At 46.0% G+C, this 12,902-nt stretch overlaps 2 pseudogenes; both read right to left on the reverse strand.

Annotated features, from left to right (window-relative positions):
- Positions 1 to 6,501: 6,501 nt before the first annotated feature.
- On the reverse strand, positions 6,502 to 7,455 carry LOC138362049 (pre-mRNA-splicing factor 38A pseudogene; annotated as a pseudogene).
- Positions 7,456 to 10,503: 3,048 nt separating this feature from the next.
- LOC138362050 (pre-mRNA-splicing factor 38A pseudogene) lies at positions 10,504 to 11,604 on the reverse strand (annotated as a pseudogene).
- Positions 11,605 to 12,902: the final 1,298 nt, after the last annotated feature.

A 12,902-nucleotide genomic window follows, 5' to 3' on the forward strand; every position in this document is an offset into this window, starting at 1 on the left:
TTTGACCATTTCAAAACCCTATCTAGATGAACTTGAAGTGATAGTGAGTCCTCCTCCGAATTAATTTCCCTACCGATTTTCGTATCATCGGCAAATTTGCAAATGTTGCTACTCAAACCTGAATCTAAATCATTTATATATATATTAAACAGAGGTCCCAGGACCAACCCGTCCTCGACTCAAGTCCATTACATTCAGCGGTCAACCCCACAGACGCATTCATAAATTTTAACATGCTGTTCATTCAAAATGGGCTAACCATCCTGTGTGATGGGGAATTTTTAGCATCACGTAACTAGCTTTTTGACACTGTACTCCCCCTTCATGTAGTCTAGGGTAGCTGCACAAATGCAGATGTACCTAATGTATTAATAAAAAAAAAGGAATACCTCCATACACCTATTCTTGTAATGGTAGTGCTTACATATTTGCACTTTAACATACACATCAAAAGTACACGCACACACACAGACCAGCACAACCCCACACATGCACAAAACCACCCACATACATTAAGCATTTTTACTTAATTTAAAATAGAAACGTTTAAAAACATTTGCTGGCGATGAATTTAAAAACATTAGTTATACGTTTGCACCAAAGGTCCATGAATTGAGTGACTGAAATTAACGTAATTTATGTTAAAAACGACTTTATATAAATGTCACCTTTCTGCGACCAACGTCAAAAACATCAAAAAACACATTTAAGATGGTTTTCACATTTTTCATCCAGATGAAGACCCTAATCACAGCTACTCTCCAAGCACCAGGCGCTAAGATATTTAAATATTTTATTTGTACTTGAATAAAGGTACATATTATTCTTTGGGATGGTAAATAATAGCATTCATTTATTACAACAGTGTTTATTGAAGTACTTGTTTATTAATACATAGTTCTTATAAGACAGAAACGTGAATACAGGTCTTCAAATACATACAAGAGTCCAAAGAAGGCTTCGTGTATAATGATAACACAGGAAGCTTGAGGTTCATATGAGGCGGCAGTCAAGTGTGAGGTTCATATGAGGCGGCAGTCAAGTGTGAGGTTGTTACGAACCCGGATCCAGCGTCCTAGCCTGGAGCAGTGACAAACACGCCATCTGTGGGTCAGCTCCCGAAACCCCCGCCAAACGAACGACGACACCTAGTGAGGACAGCGTATACTGGCCTCGAGGACCAGTTTCCAGTCTGGTTCAGCGCTCAACACCGCCGCCCCTGACCTCTGGTGAGGTGGTGCTCCGACGACAGCGCCATCTATGGAGTGGATATGTCGGGCGTTTGTATCTGAGCCTGTGAGTGTGGTGTATTAGTGTCCCGGTTATTAATGACGTGTCTGCTTACAGAGCCGACCTGGGACCACTGTGTTGAAGGTGGAGTCAGTCTACCCGAGGCAGCCAGTCTCCATACAGTGAAGTTTGCTGCAGCTGTCGTGACGTCGTCCCCCCGGAAGAACACTGTGGTGTGTTAGCCTGCCATTGGAGTGGCAGTTAAAGGATTTACCCGGGACCGACGGTTGGAGACGATAATCCACTGGGGTATTGAGGACAGGAGGGTGATTGGTGATATCACACGAGACTCCTGTCTAGGGCGTACCCCCTTTTATCGTTCGTGGAGTGGCCGTACCAGCCTTGGTGGCTCAGTACCTGCCAGCAGACCTGCTGGATGTGTGGTTGACGGCCTCCACGACGGTGCCCCCAGTGGACCTGTGTTGTGGCTGACCTGTGGCCAGGGTAGACTCGGCGTTCTCAGAGGACACGTCTTGAGGCCACGAAGAAAGCACCGCGGACTCAGCACCTAGCTTCGAGGATCCATAGTCTCCAGCAGAAGACTACAGTGTTGATCCCCTTTGTAAAGTGTTAATACCCCTCCCCCTTGTGTACGTTTTACTTTTATATATTTAAATGGTGAAGGTTATATTATATTATATTAAGTTCTTACCTTTCTTTCCCTACTCCCTTTAAGTTACTTGCGTCACGGATCGCATCCCTTGATAGCCTCTACTGGCTTGGGGCCGGATATATATCTTCCTCTAACTACATCAGAGTAAGAACCCCGTTGCGTCCCGAGAGGGCCGTAACATAATTGGCATCCCCAGCGGGATCCGTCCCCTTGTTAAGTATGTTTGACAGGGTTGGTGAAGTGGCGTAATCCCTGTATATAATTCCCCCTGTGTGATGATTGTGACGTTATACGTCCTGTGCGGTGCTCAGTGACTAAGTGCGATATTGTGTAGTGCGGTGCTCGCTGTGATTAAGCGATTAAGTGCAATATTGACTAGTGCGGTGCTCAGTGATTCAGTGCAATATTGTAGAGCGAAGTGTTCGCTTGGACTCAGTGCAATATTGGGTAGTGCGGTGCCCGGAGTGATTACGTGCAATATTGGCAATTGCAGAGTTTGGTGCGATAAAGTGCTATATTGACATAGAACAGTGCTCGGTGCGTTAAGTGCTAACGTGTAAACGGTGTGTTAAGTGCTCGTTAAGTGTTCCATCTGTGACAATGGCAGACAAAGCTACCATCGATGATCTGGACGATGTTCAGGCTTTTCTGAACAGAGTGGACTGTATTGCCAGATTAAAGTATCTGAGCAAACCAGAGCTTGTACTAGTGAGCGCCTACCTGGAGATCAAGATCCGTGCCAGTGATTCCCGTGTGGAGATCTTGTCCAAGGTTCACCGGCACCTGAAGGCAGAAGAGAAACAGGAAGGCGAGACTCCTAGTACAAGGGAAGGTGAGGAGATAGCTTCCACGGAAAAAGAAGATAAGGGCAGCGACGTTGACAGTGATGCAGGTGAGCTTAATATCAGCTTCCTAACAGTCAAAATGCGTGCCCTAGAGATCAATCGCGAGATAGAGTGGAAGAAGTTAGAAGTAGAACGAGAAAGAGAGAGAGAAGAACGAGAAAGAGAGAGAGAAGAACGAGAAAGAGAAGAAAAAGAAAGACAGAGACAACATGAACTAGAAGTATTACGACTAGGCGCTGGACAGGGACAAACTGGAGTAAGCGGTTTCGATCCGGTAAGGAATATCAAAATGGTCCCCAAATTCAACGAGAGAGAAGTTTCGAAGTTCTTCGCAGCCTTCGAGAAAGTCGCTGCCTCTTTGGAGTGGCCAAGGGAGAATTGGGCCATCATGATACAGTCAGTTTTGACTGGGAAGGCCCAAATTGCCTACTCTACGTTATCCCTTGACGACTCCGGCGATTACGATATGGTGAAGAAAGTGGTGCTCATGGCGTACCAATTGGTACCTGAGGCATATAGGCAAAAGTTCAGAAACCTGAAGAAGACCTCAGAGCACACTTTCACCGAATTCGCCACCATCAAGGAGCGACTTTTTCAAGAATGGTGTGCATCTCGGAAGGTGGAGACCAGGGAAGACCTCGAACAGCTGATTCTGCTCGAGGACTTCAAGGATTGTTTGTCTGTAGACCTGAAGACGTACTTAGAGGAACAGCAGGTAGAGACCTTGAGTGCAGCAGCCACCATGGCTGAAGAGTACATCCTGACTCATAGGCCGTCTGCTAAGTACGTCCCAAGGAATTACCAGCGCCGGTTCGACAGACCTCATGATGAAGAAGAAAGACCCGTCCCACAAAGTGCTAAGAAGACTCCCCCAAGTAGCCCTCGAAGAACAAGTCCTAGCAGTCCGAAACACCGGAGCCCGAGGAGGAATATGGTGTGCTGGACTTGTGGGCAGAAGGGACACATAGCTGCTAGGTGCCGAGGCAGAAGAGGTGGCAGCGCACGAAGGGAGGTGATGATGATGAGCTGTGTTACACCACCAGTAGGAAACCAGTCTACGACGACGCAGGAAGGACCAAGTTTGTTGGCCCCTCACACTTCAACCGGGTATGTAACGAGTGATCATACTGGTAGATCAATTGTAGTGCTCAGAGATAGTGGAGCAGCCCAGTCCCTGATCGTGAAGAGCTCGTTACCCGAGGGAGTGAGTGTGGATGGGAGACCAGAGGTTATCCTGGTTGGGTTTCCGAGAACGCAGTATATCGCCCCCTTAGTGCCAGTACATCTCGACTCGCCTTATTTCAGCGGCACATGTGCGTTGGCAGTAGTCGATACCCTCCCTGTGGCTGGGATTGACGTGGTACTAGCCAACGACTTGGTGACCGATTGGAGCACCAATCATCCCAAGATTGCGGACGAGTCTACCGGAACAGCACGGTCTGAGGTAACAGGCAATGGTAATGTCCAGGTAAAGACAGACCCGGATTTGAACATGTCTAATTTGTCCTCTCCCCCGCAGATCGACAGTTATCTAGCAGTGTCTCCTGATTCTTCTCTCGACAAGGAACATGAGGTTACGATGGCAGAAGTACCTGAGCTAGAAGAGAGGCCTTGTGTGCAGACACCCACGGATACCAATGAGTCTGGAGCGAAGGCTGAGGTGTGCTTGCGGTATGGCAAGTTACAGCGTGTAGTGGACCAGCCAGAGATTCCCCAGACGTCAGAGGTATGTGAGGTGTGTTCAAAAGGTCTAGTGCCCTCTTTGGTCCAAACCAGGCTAGTGGATATAGCCGGTTATGGACATGACAGGCTCAGGAAGCTTATTCCTCAGGTAACCAAATGTTTCTTAGCGGTATTTTTGATTCTCGTATGTGTTCTCAGTAAGGATCAGTGGACGACCCGAAGGATGATGGCTCCCGTGAACATCGAGAAGAGGTCCCAGGGATTGGAGAGTTGTACTGCAAGTGTTGCAGTTGAAGAAGGGACCTGGGAGGTAATAGATGATACAGGAGGTACGACATGTGATAATGTGAGTGACTGTTTCCGACAGGTTGACACCCCCCGCGTGACTGCTGAGCCTCAATGCAGCGTTATGTGGAACGTTGGTCGACCTGACGGTGGCAGAGCGAATGCCACCTGCGACGTACGAACAGCCCCGTTGGAACTAGGTGTGGGCCTAGTAGAGGAGTGTATAGTAAGTACTGACTTGCCCATTGTCGCTATCACTCTGAATTGTCAGACCCCTGTATTCCAGGTTCCTGTCTCCCTGACGGACCATCGGACTGGCACCAGAAATGCCGTCTGTGGTCAGCCATCATCGGTGCCACGACATAGGAAAGTGTCGAGTCACCCCAGATCGCGTCGAAACCAATCCGTACTCGAGAGATGTGGGATGACGCCCCTGCTTGACATCGTAGTGGAGACGTGGAAGATTACGTCAGGCAGATCATTGCCTTCTATCTGCAAGTTCCCGTTGTGCCGGAAATGGCTAGTAGAAAAGTTCTGTGGACAAGACAGCCTCATCACTCCAGTTCATAGTATAAGTAAGTCCATTTGGAGTTGTGTCGCCCTGCTAATTTGGTTTGTGTTTTTTATAGAACCCCAAACCAAATTCTTTTTGGTGGGGAGGTGTTACGAACCCGGATCCAGCGTCCTAGCCTGGAGCAGTGACAAACACGCCATCTGTGGGTCAGCTCCCGAAACCCCCGCCAAACGAACGACGACACCTAGTGAGGACAGCGTGTACTGGCCTCGAGGACCAGTTTCCAGTCTGGTTCAGCGCTCAACACCGCCGCCCCTGACCTCTGGTGAGGTGGTGCTCCGACGACAGCGCCATCTATGGAGTGGATATGTCGGGCGTTTGTATCTGAGCCTGTGAGTGTGGTGTATTAGTGTCCCGGTTATTAATGACGTGTCTGCTTACAGAGCCGACCTGGGACCACTGTGTTGAAGGTGGAGTCAGTCTACCCGAGGCAGCCAGTCTCCATACAGTGAAGTTTGCTGCAGCTGTCGTGACGTCGTCCCCCCGGAAGAACACTGTGGTGTGTTAGCCTGCCATTGGAGTGGCAGTTAAAGGATTTACCCGGGACCGACGGTTGGAGACGATAATCCACTGGGGTATTGAGGACAGGAGGGTGATTGGTGATATCACACGAGACTCCTGTCTAGGGCGTACCCCCTTTTATCGTTCGTGGAGTGGCCGTACCAGCCTTGGTGGCTCAGTACCTGCCAGCAGACCTGCTGGATGTGTGGTTGACGGCCTCCACGACGGTGCCCCCAGTGGACCTGTGTTGTGGCTGACCTGTGGCCAGGGTAGACTCGGCGTTCTCAGAGGACACGTCTTGAGGCCACGAAGAAAGCACCGCGGACTCAGCACCTAGCTTCGAGGATCCATAGTCTCCAGCAGAAGACTACAGTGTTGATCCCCTTTGTAAAGTGTTAATACCCCTCCCCCTTGTGTACGTTTTACTTTTATATATTTAAATGGTGAAGGTTATATTATATTATATTAAGTTCTTACCTTTCTTTCCCTACTCCCTTTAAGTTACTTGCGTCACGGATCGCATCCCTTGATAGCCTCTACTGGCTTGGGGCCGGATATATATCTTCCTCTAACTACATCAGAGTAAGAACCCCGTTGCGTCCCGAGAGGGCCGTAACAGAGGTCAACTCATGAGAGGGCAGTGAGATATTTGTGATGTTGCAAGTCAAACGGAGCACTGTCAGCTCCTACCACATCCTCAAAAAGGTATCTCATTTACTACGTCCACTGCGATATTGTTTTCCTTTGCGTTCACAACGATTCCAATCCCTTCCTCTCTCTCTATTTGATTCTCTTTCTCCACGATTTTTTCGGTGATGGGGAAGATGGGCTGGAGATCCTCGTCGCTGACGTTGTTCTGATCTGCTGCGATGTCTCTTTCTCGACCTTTCCTTCCCTCTTTCATGATCTGTCTCCTGTGAGTGACTTCTGCGAAGCTTTTCTCTTTCTTTGTCACATGGAAGGCCTCGGTGTGGGGAGCGAGAGTGGCCTCTGCCATCCTGGTCGTCACAGAGTGTTGTTCGGGATGGCTCTACTGGATCATTTCTTGGTCTTGGTGGAGGAAAGATGTCCTCCTCATCACTTTCCCTCTCGTGGTTGTCCAAATCATCATTTAATACGGATACTCGTCCTTTAAGCTCGTTGTTGACTTCATGAATCGGTCTCTTTTGGATCCTCGGTAAAATTATATCACATGAACATTCATCTCTTAATAAACAATCAATATATTCATCCATGTGAGTAAACTGGAACTGGCCGGAACGGTCAATAACGCGTAGTTTTCTAAAGTCATTAAGGAGAGGTTCCAGGTACTTGTAACAATTCAGTGATCCACATACAAGCCTCAAGTAAAATGCCCCCAAAGCACGAGCATACTTAAAATCCTCTTGTGTGATGAATTCTATAATTATGTCAGTCTCAGGTTGGATCTGGAGCATCTTTAGCACGAGACATAGGAATGGCGTGGGTTTGCTGTTGGCTCCGTGAACACCACCAATACACCTGAGGGCTATTGCTTTGTCGACTAGTAATTCCGCCGAGAGGGCAAAGCATTCTTCTTTCCAGTACCTAGAGTCGTATATCCTAGTTCTTATAATTTTCTCAACTAAATACTGGGGGTTTGTGCCGTGAGTGGCCCGGGCTTCCCTGATCGTGCGGTTGGCCATGTCGCCTACTGATTACAGAGCCCATGTTTGATTGATTGATGAAGATTAAGCCACCCAAAAGGTGGCACGGGCATGAATAGCCCGTAAGTGGTGGCCCTTTTAAGCCATTACCAGTATCAAGAGCTGATACTGGAGATCTGTGGAGGTGCGAATGAACCCTGCATGATGGGAGATGTTTCCCTTGTGAATATGTTAAGATGAAGATGAAGCCGTAAGTGGTGGCCCTTTTGAGCCATCACCAGTATCAATAGATGATACTGGAGACCTGTGGAGGTGCGACTGCACCCAGCGTGACGGGAGATGTCTCCCGGTGGTGATGAGGAAGAGAGAGAGAGAGAGAGAAGATTAAGCCACCCAAAAGGTGGCTTGGGCATGAATAGCCCATAAGTGGTGGCCCTTTTGAGCCATTTCCAGTATCACTAGATGATACTGGAGATCTGTGGAGGTGCGACTGCACCCTGCGTGACGGGAGATGTCTGTACATATTCTGATTGATTGATTGATGAAGATTAAGCCACCCAAGAGGTGGCACGGGCATGAATAGCCCGTAAGTGGTGGCCCTTTCGAGCCATTACCAGTATCAAAAGATGATACTGGAGATCTGTGGAGGCGCAACTGCACCCAGCGTGACGGGAGATGTCTCCCGGACCAAGTGGTGACCAAATGGTGAGCCCATGTTTAAGATGGAGGCGTATTTATTAGTGTCCTAGAGAAGAGGGTAGGAGTCAGGTGTCAGTGAGGGATAGAAGAGGGGTGGGGAGGAGGAGCAAGATTATGAGAGCATATGAACATAAAAACAGAGATAACTGCAGAAGGCCTATTGGCCCGTACGAGGCAGCTCCTATTTATAAGAATTTATAAGAACATAAGAACAAAGGCAACTGCAAAAGGCCTATTGGCCCTTACGAGGCAGCTCCTATCTATAACCACCCAATCCCACTCATAAACATGTCCATCCCGCGCTTGAAACAATCGAGGAACCCCACCTCCACCACGTTATGCGGTAATTGGTTCCACAAATCAACAACCCTGTTACCGAACCAGTATTTACCCAAGTCTTTCCTAAATCTAAATTTATCCAATTTATACCCATTGTTTCGTGTTCTGTCTTGTGTTGATACTTTTAATACCCTATTATTATTCCGTTTGTTGTGTCCATCAATCCACTTGTAAACATAAGAACATAGAACAAAGGCAACTGCAGAAGGCCTATTGGCCCATACGAGACAGCTCCTATTTATAACCACCCAATCCCACTCATACACGTCCAACCCATGCTTGAAACAATCGAGAGACCCCACCTCCACAATGTTACGTGGCAATTGGTTCCACAAATCAACAACCCTGTTACTGAACCAGTATTTACCCAAGTCTTTCCTAAATCTAAACTTATCCAATTTATACCCATTGTTTCGTGTTCTGTCTAGTGTTGATACTTTTAATACCCTATTAATATCCCCTTTGTTATGTCCATTCACCCACTTGTAAACCTCTATCATGTCACCCCAAACTCTTCACCTTTCCAGTGAATGCAATTTAAGCTTTGTTAATCTTTCTTCATATGGAAGATTTCTAATTTGGGGAATTAACTTAGTCATCCTACGCTGGACACGTTCAAGTGAATTTATATCCATTTTTCACTATGGCGACCAAAACTGAACTGCATAATCTAAATGGGGCCTAACTAGAGCAAGATATAGCTTGAGAACCACACCAGGTGTCTTGTTACTAACGCTGCGATTAATAAATCCAAGTGTCCCATTTGCCTTATTACGAACATTTATGCATTGATCCTTGTGTTTTAAATTCTTACTAATCATAACTCCCAGATCCCTTTCGCAATCTCAACACCATCTAGCTCGTATCTTGTAACTCTATCATCATTACCTAACCTCAGAACTTTACATTTATCAGCATTAAACTGCATCTGCCAATCCTTTGACCATTTCAAAACCCTATCTAGATGAACTTGAAGTGATAGTGAGTCCTCCTCCCAATTAATTTCCCTACCGATTTTCGTATCATCGGCAAATTTGCAAATGTTGCTACTCAAACCTGAATCTAAATCATTTATATATATATTAAACAACAGAGGTCCCAGGACCAACCCGTCCTCGACTCAAGTCCATTACATTCAGCGGTCAACCCCACAGACGCATTCATAAATTTTAACATGCTGTTCATTCAAAATGGGCTAACCATCCTGTGTGATGGGGAATTTTTAGCATCACCTAACTAGCTTTTTGACACTGTACTCCCCCTTCATGTAGTCTAGGGTAGCTGCACAAATGCAGATGTACCTAATGTATTAATAAAAAAAAGGAATACCTCCATACACCTATTCTTGTAATGGTAGTGCTTACATATTTGCACTTTAACATACACATCAAAAGTACACGCACACACACAGACCAGCACAACCCCACACATGCACAAAACCACCCACATACATTAAGCATTTTTACTTAATTTAAAATAGAAACGTTTAAAAACATTTGCTGGCGATGAATTTAAAAACATTAGTTATACGTTTGCACCAAAGGTCCATGAATTGAGTGACTGAAATTAACGTAATTTATGTTAAAAACGACTTTATATAAATGTCACCTTTCTGCGACCAACGTCAAAAACATCAAAAAACACATTTAAGATGGTTTTCACATTTTTCATCCAGATGAAGACCCTAATCACAGCTACTCTCCAAGCACCAGGCGCTAAGATATTTAAATATTTTATTTGTACTTGAATAAAGGTACATATTATTCTTTGGGATGGTAAATAATAGCATTCATTTATTACAACAGTGTTTATTGAAGTACTTGTTTATTAATACATAGTTCTTATAAGACAGAAACGTGAATACAGGTCTTCAAATACATACAAGAGTCCAAAGAAGGCTTCGTGTATAATGATAACACAGGAAGCTTGAGGTTCATATGAGGCGGCAGTCAAGTGTGAGGTCAACTCATGAGAGGGCAGTGAGATATTTGTGATGTTGCAAGTCAAACGGAGCACTGTCAGCTCCTACCACATCCTCAAAAAGGTATCTCATTTACTACGTCCACTGCGATATTGTTTTCCTTTGCGTTCACAACGATTCCAATCCCTTCCTCTCTCTCTATTTGATTCTCTTTCTCCACGATTTTTTCGGTGATGGGGAAGATGGGCTGGAGATCCTCGTCGCTGACGTTGTTCTGATCTGCTGCGATGTCTCTTTCTCGACCTTTCCTTCCCTCTTTCATGATCTGTCTCCTGTGAGTGACTTCTGCGAAGCTTTTCTCTTTCTTTGTCACATGGAAGGCCTCGGTGTGGGGAGCGAGAGTGGCCTCTGCCATCCTGGTCGTCACAGAGTGTTGTTCGGGATGGCTCTACTGGATCATTTCTTGGTCTTGGTGGAGGAAAGATGTCCTCCTCATCACTTTCCCTCTCGTGGTTGTCCAAATCATCATTTAATACGGATACTCGTCCTTTAAGCTCGTTGTTGACTTCATGAATCGGTCTCTTTTGGATCCTCGGTAAAATTATATCACATGAACATTCATCTCTTAATAAACAATCAATATATTCATCCATGTGAGTAAACTGGAACTGGCCGGAACGGTCAATAACGCGTAGTTTTCTAAAGTCATTAAGGAGAGGTTCCAGGTACTTGTAACAATTCAGTGATCCACATACAAGCCTCAAGTAAAATGCCCCCAAAGCACGAGCATACTTAAAATCCTCTTGTGTGAAGAATTCTATAATTATGTCAGTCTCAGGTTGGATCTGGAGCATCTTTAGCACGAGACATAGGAATGGCGTGGGTTTGCTGTTGGCTCCGTGAACACCACCAATACACCTGAGGGCTATTGCTTTGTCGACTAGTAATTCCGCCGAGAGGGCAAAGCATTCTTCTTTCCAGTACCTAGAGTCGTATATCCTAGTTCTTATAATTTTCTCAACTAAATACTGGGGGTTTGTGCCGTGAGTGGCCCGGGCTTCCCTGATCGTGCGGTTGGCCATGTCGCCTACTGATTACAGAGCCCATGTTTGATTGATTGATGAAGATTAAGCCACCCAAAAGGTGGCACGGGCATGAATAGCCCGTAAGTGGTGGCCCTTTTAAGCCATTACCAGTATCAAGAGCTGATACTGGAGATCTGTGGAGGTGCGAATGCACCCTGCATGATGGGAGATGTTTCCCTTGTGAATATGTTAAGATGAAGATGAAGCCGTAAGTGGTGGCCCTTTTGAGCCATCACCAGTATCAATAGATGATACTGGAGACCTGTGGAGGTGCGACTGCACCCAGCGTGACGGGAGATGTCTCCCGGTGGTGATGAGGAAGAGAGAGAGAGAGAGAGAGAGAAGATTAAGCCACCCAAAAGGTGGCACGGGCATGAATAGCCCGTAAGTGGTGGCCCTTTCGAGCCATTACCAGTATCAAAAGATGATACTGGAGATCTGTGGAGGCGCAACTGCACCCAGCGTGACGGGAGATGTCTCCCGGACCAAGTGGTGACCAAATGGTGAGCCCATGTTTAAGATGGAGGCGTATTTATTAGTGTCCTAGAGAAGAGGGTAGGAGTCAGGTGTCAGTGAGGGATAGAAGAGGGGTGGGGAGGAGGAGCAAGATTATGAGAGCATATGAACATAAAAACAGAGATAACTGCAGAAGGCCTATTGGCCCGTACGAGGCAGCTCCTATTTATAAGAACATAAGAACAAAGGCAACTGCAAAAGGCCTATTGGCCCTTACGAGGCAGCTCCTATCTATAACCACCCAATCCCACTCATAAACATGTCCATCCCGCGCTTGAAACAATCGAGGAACCCCACCTCCACCACGTTATGCGGTAATTGGTTCCACAAATCAACAACCCTGTTACCGAACCAGTATTTACCCAAGTCTTTCCTAAATCTAAATTTATCCAATTTATACCCATTGTTTCGTGTTCTGTCTTGTGTTGATACTTTTAATACCCTATTATTATTCCGTTTGTTGTGTCCATCAATCCACTTGTAAACATAAGAACATAGAACAAAGGCAACTGCAGAAGGCCTATTGGCCCATACGAGACAGCTCCTATTTATAACCACCCAATCCCACTCATACACGTCCAACCCATGCTTGAAACAATCGAGAGACCCCACCTCCACAATGTTACGTGGCAATTGGTTCCACAAATCAACAACCCTGTTACTGAACCAGTATTTACCCAAGTCTTTCCTAAATCTAAACTTATCCAATTTATACCCATTGTTTCGTGTTCTGTCTAGTGTTGATACTTTTAATACCCTATTAATATCCCCTTTGTTATGTCCATTCACCCACTTGTAAACCTCTATCATGTCACCCCAAACTCTTCACCTTTCCAGTGAATGCAATTTAAGCTTTGTTAATCTTTCTTCATATGGAAGATTTCTAATTTGGGGAATTAACTTAGTCATCCTACGCTGGACACGTT

The sequence above is a fragment of the Procambarus clarkii genome, unplaced genomic scaffold (assembly GCF_040958095.1).
Source record: "Procambarus clarkii isolate CNS0578487 unplaced genomic scaffold, FALCON_Pclarkii_2.0 HiC_scaffold_1132, whole genome shotgun sequence".
NCBI lineage: Eukaryota > Metazoa > Arthropoda > Malacostraca > Decapoda > Cambaridae > Procambarus > Procambarus clarkii.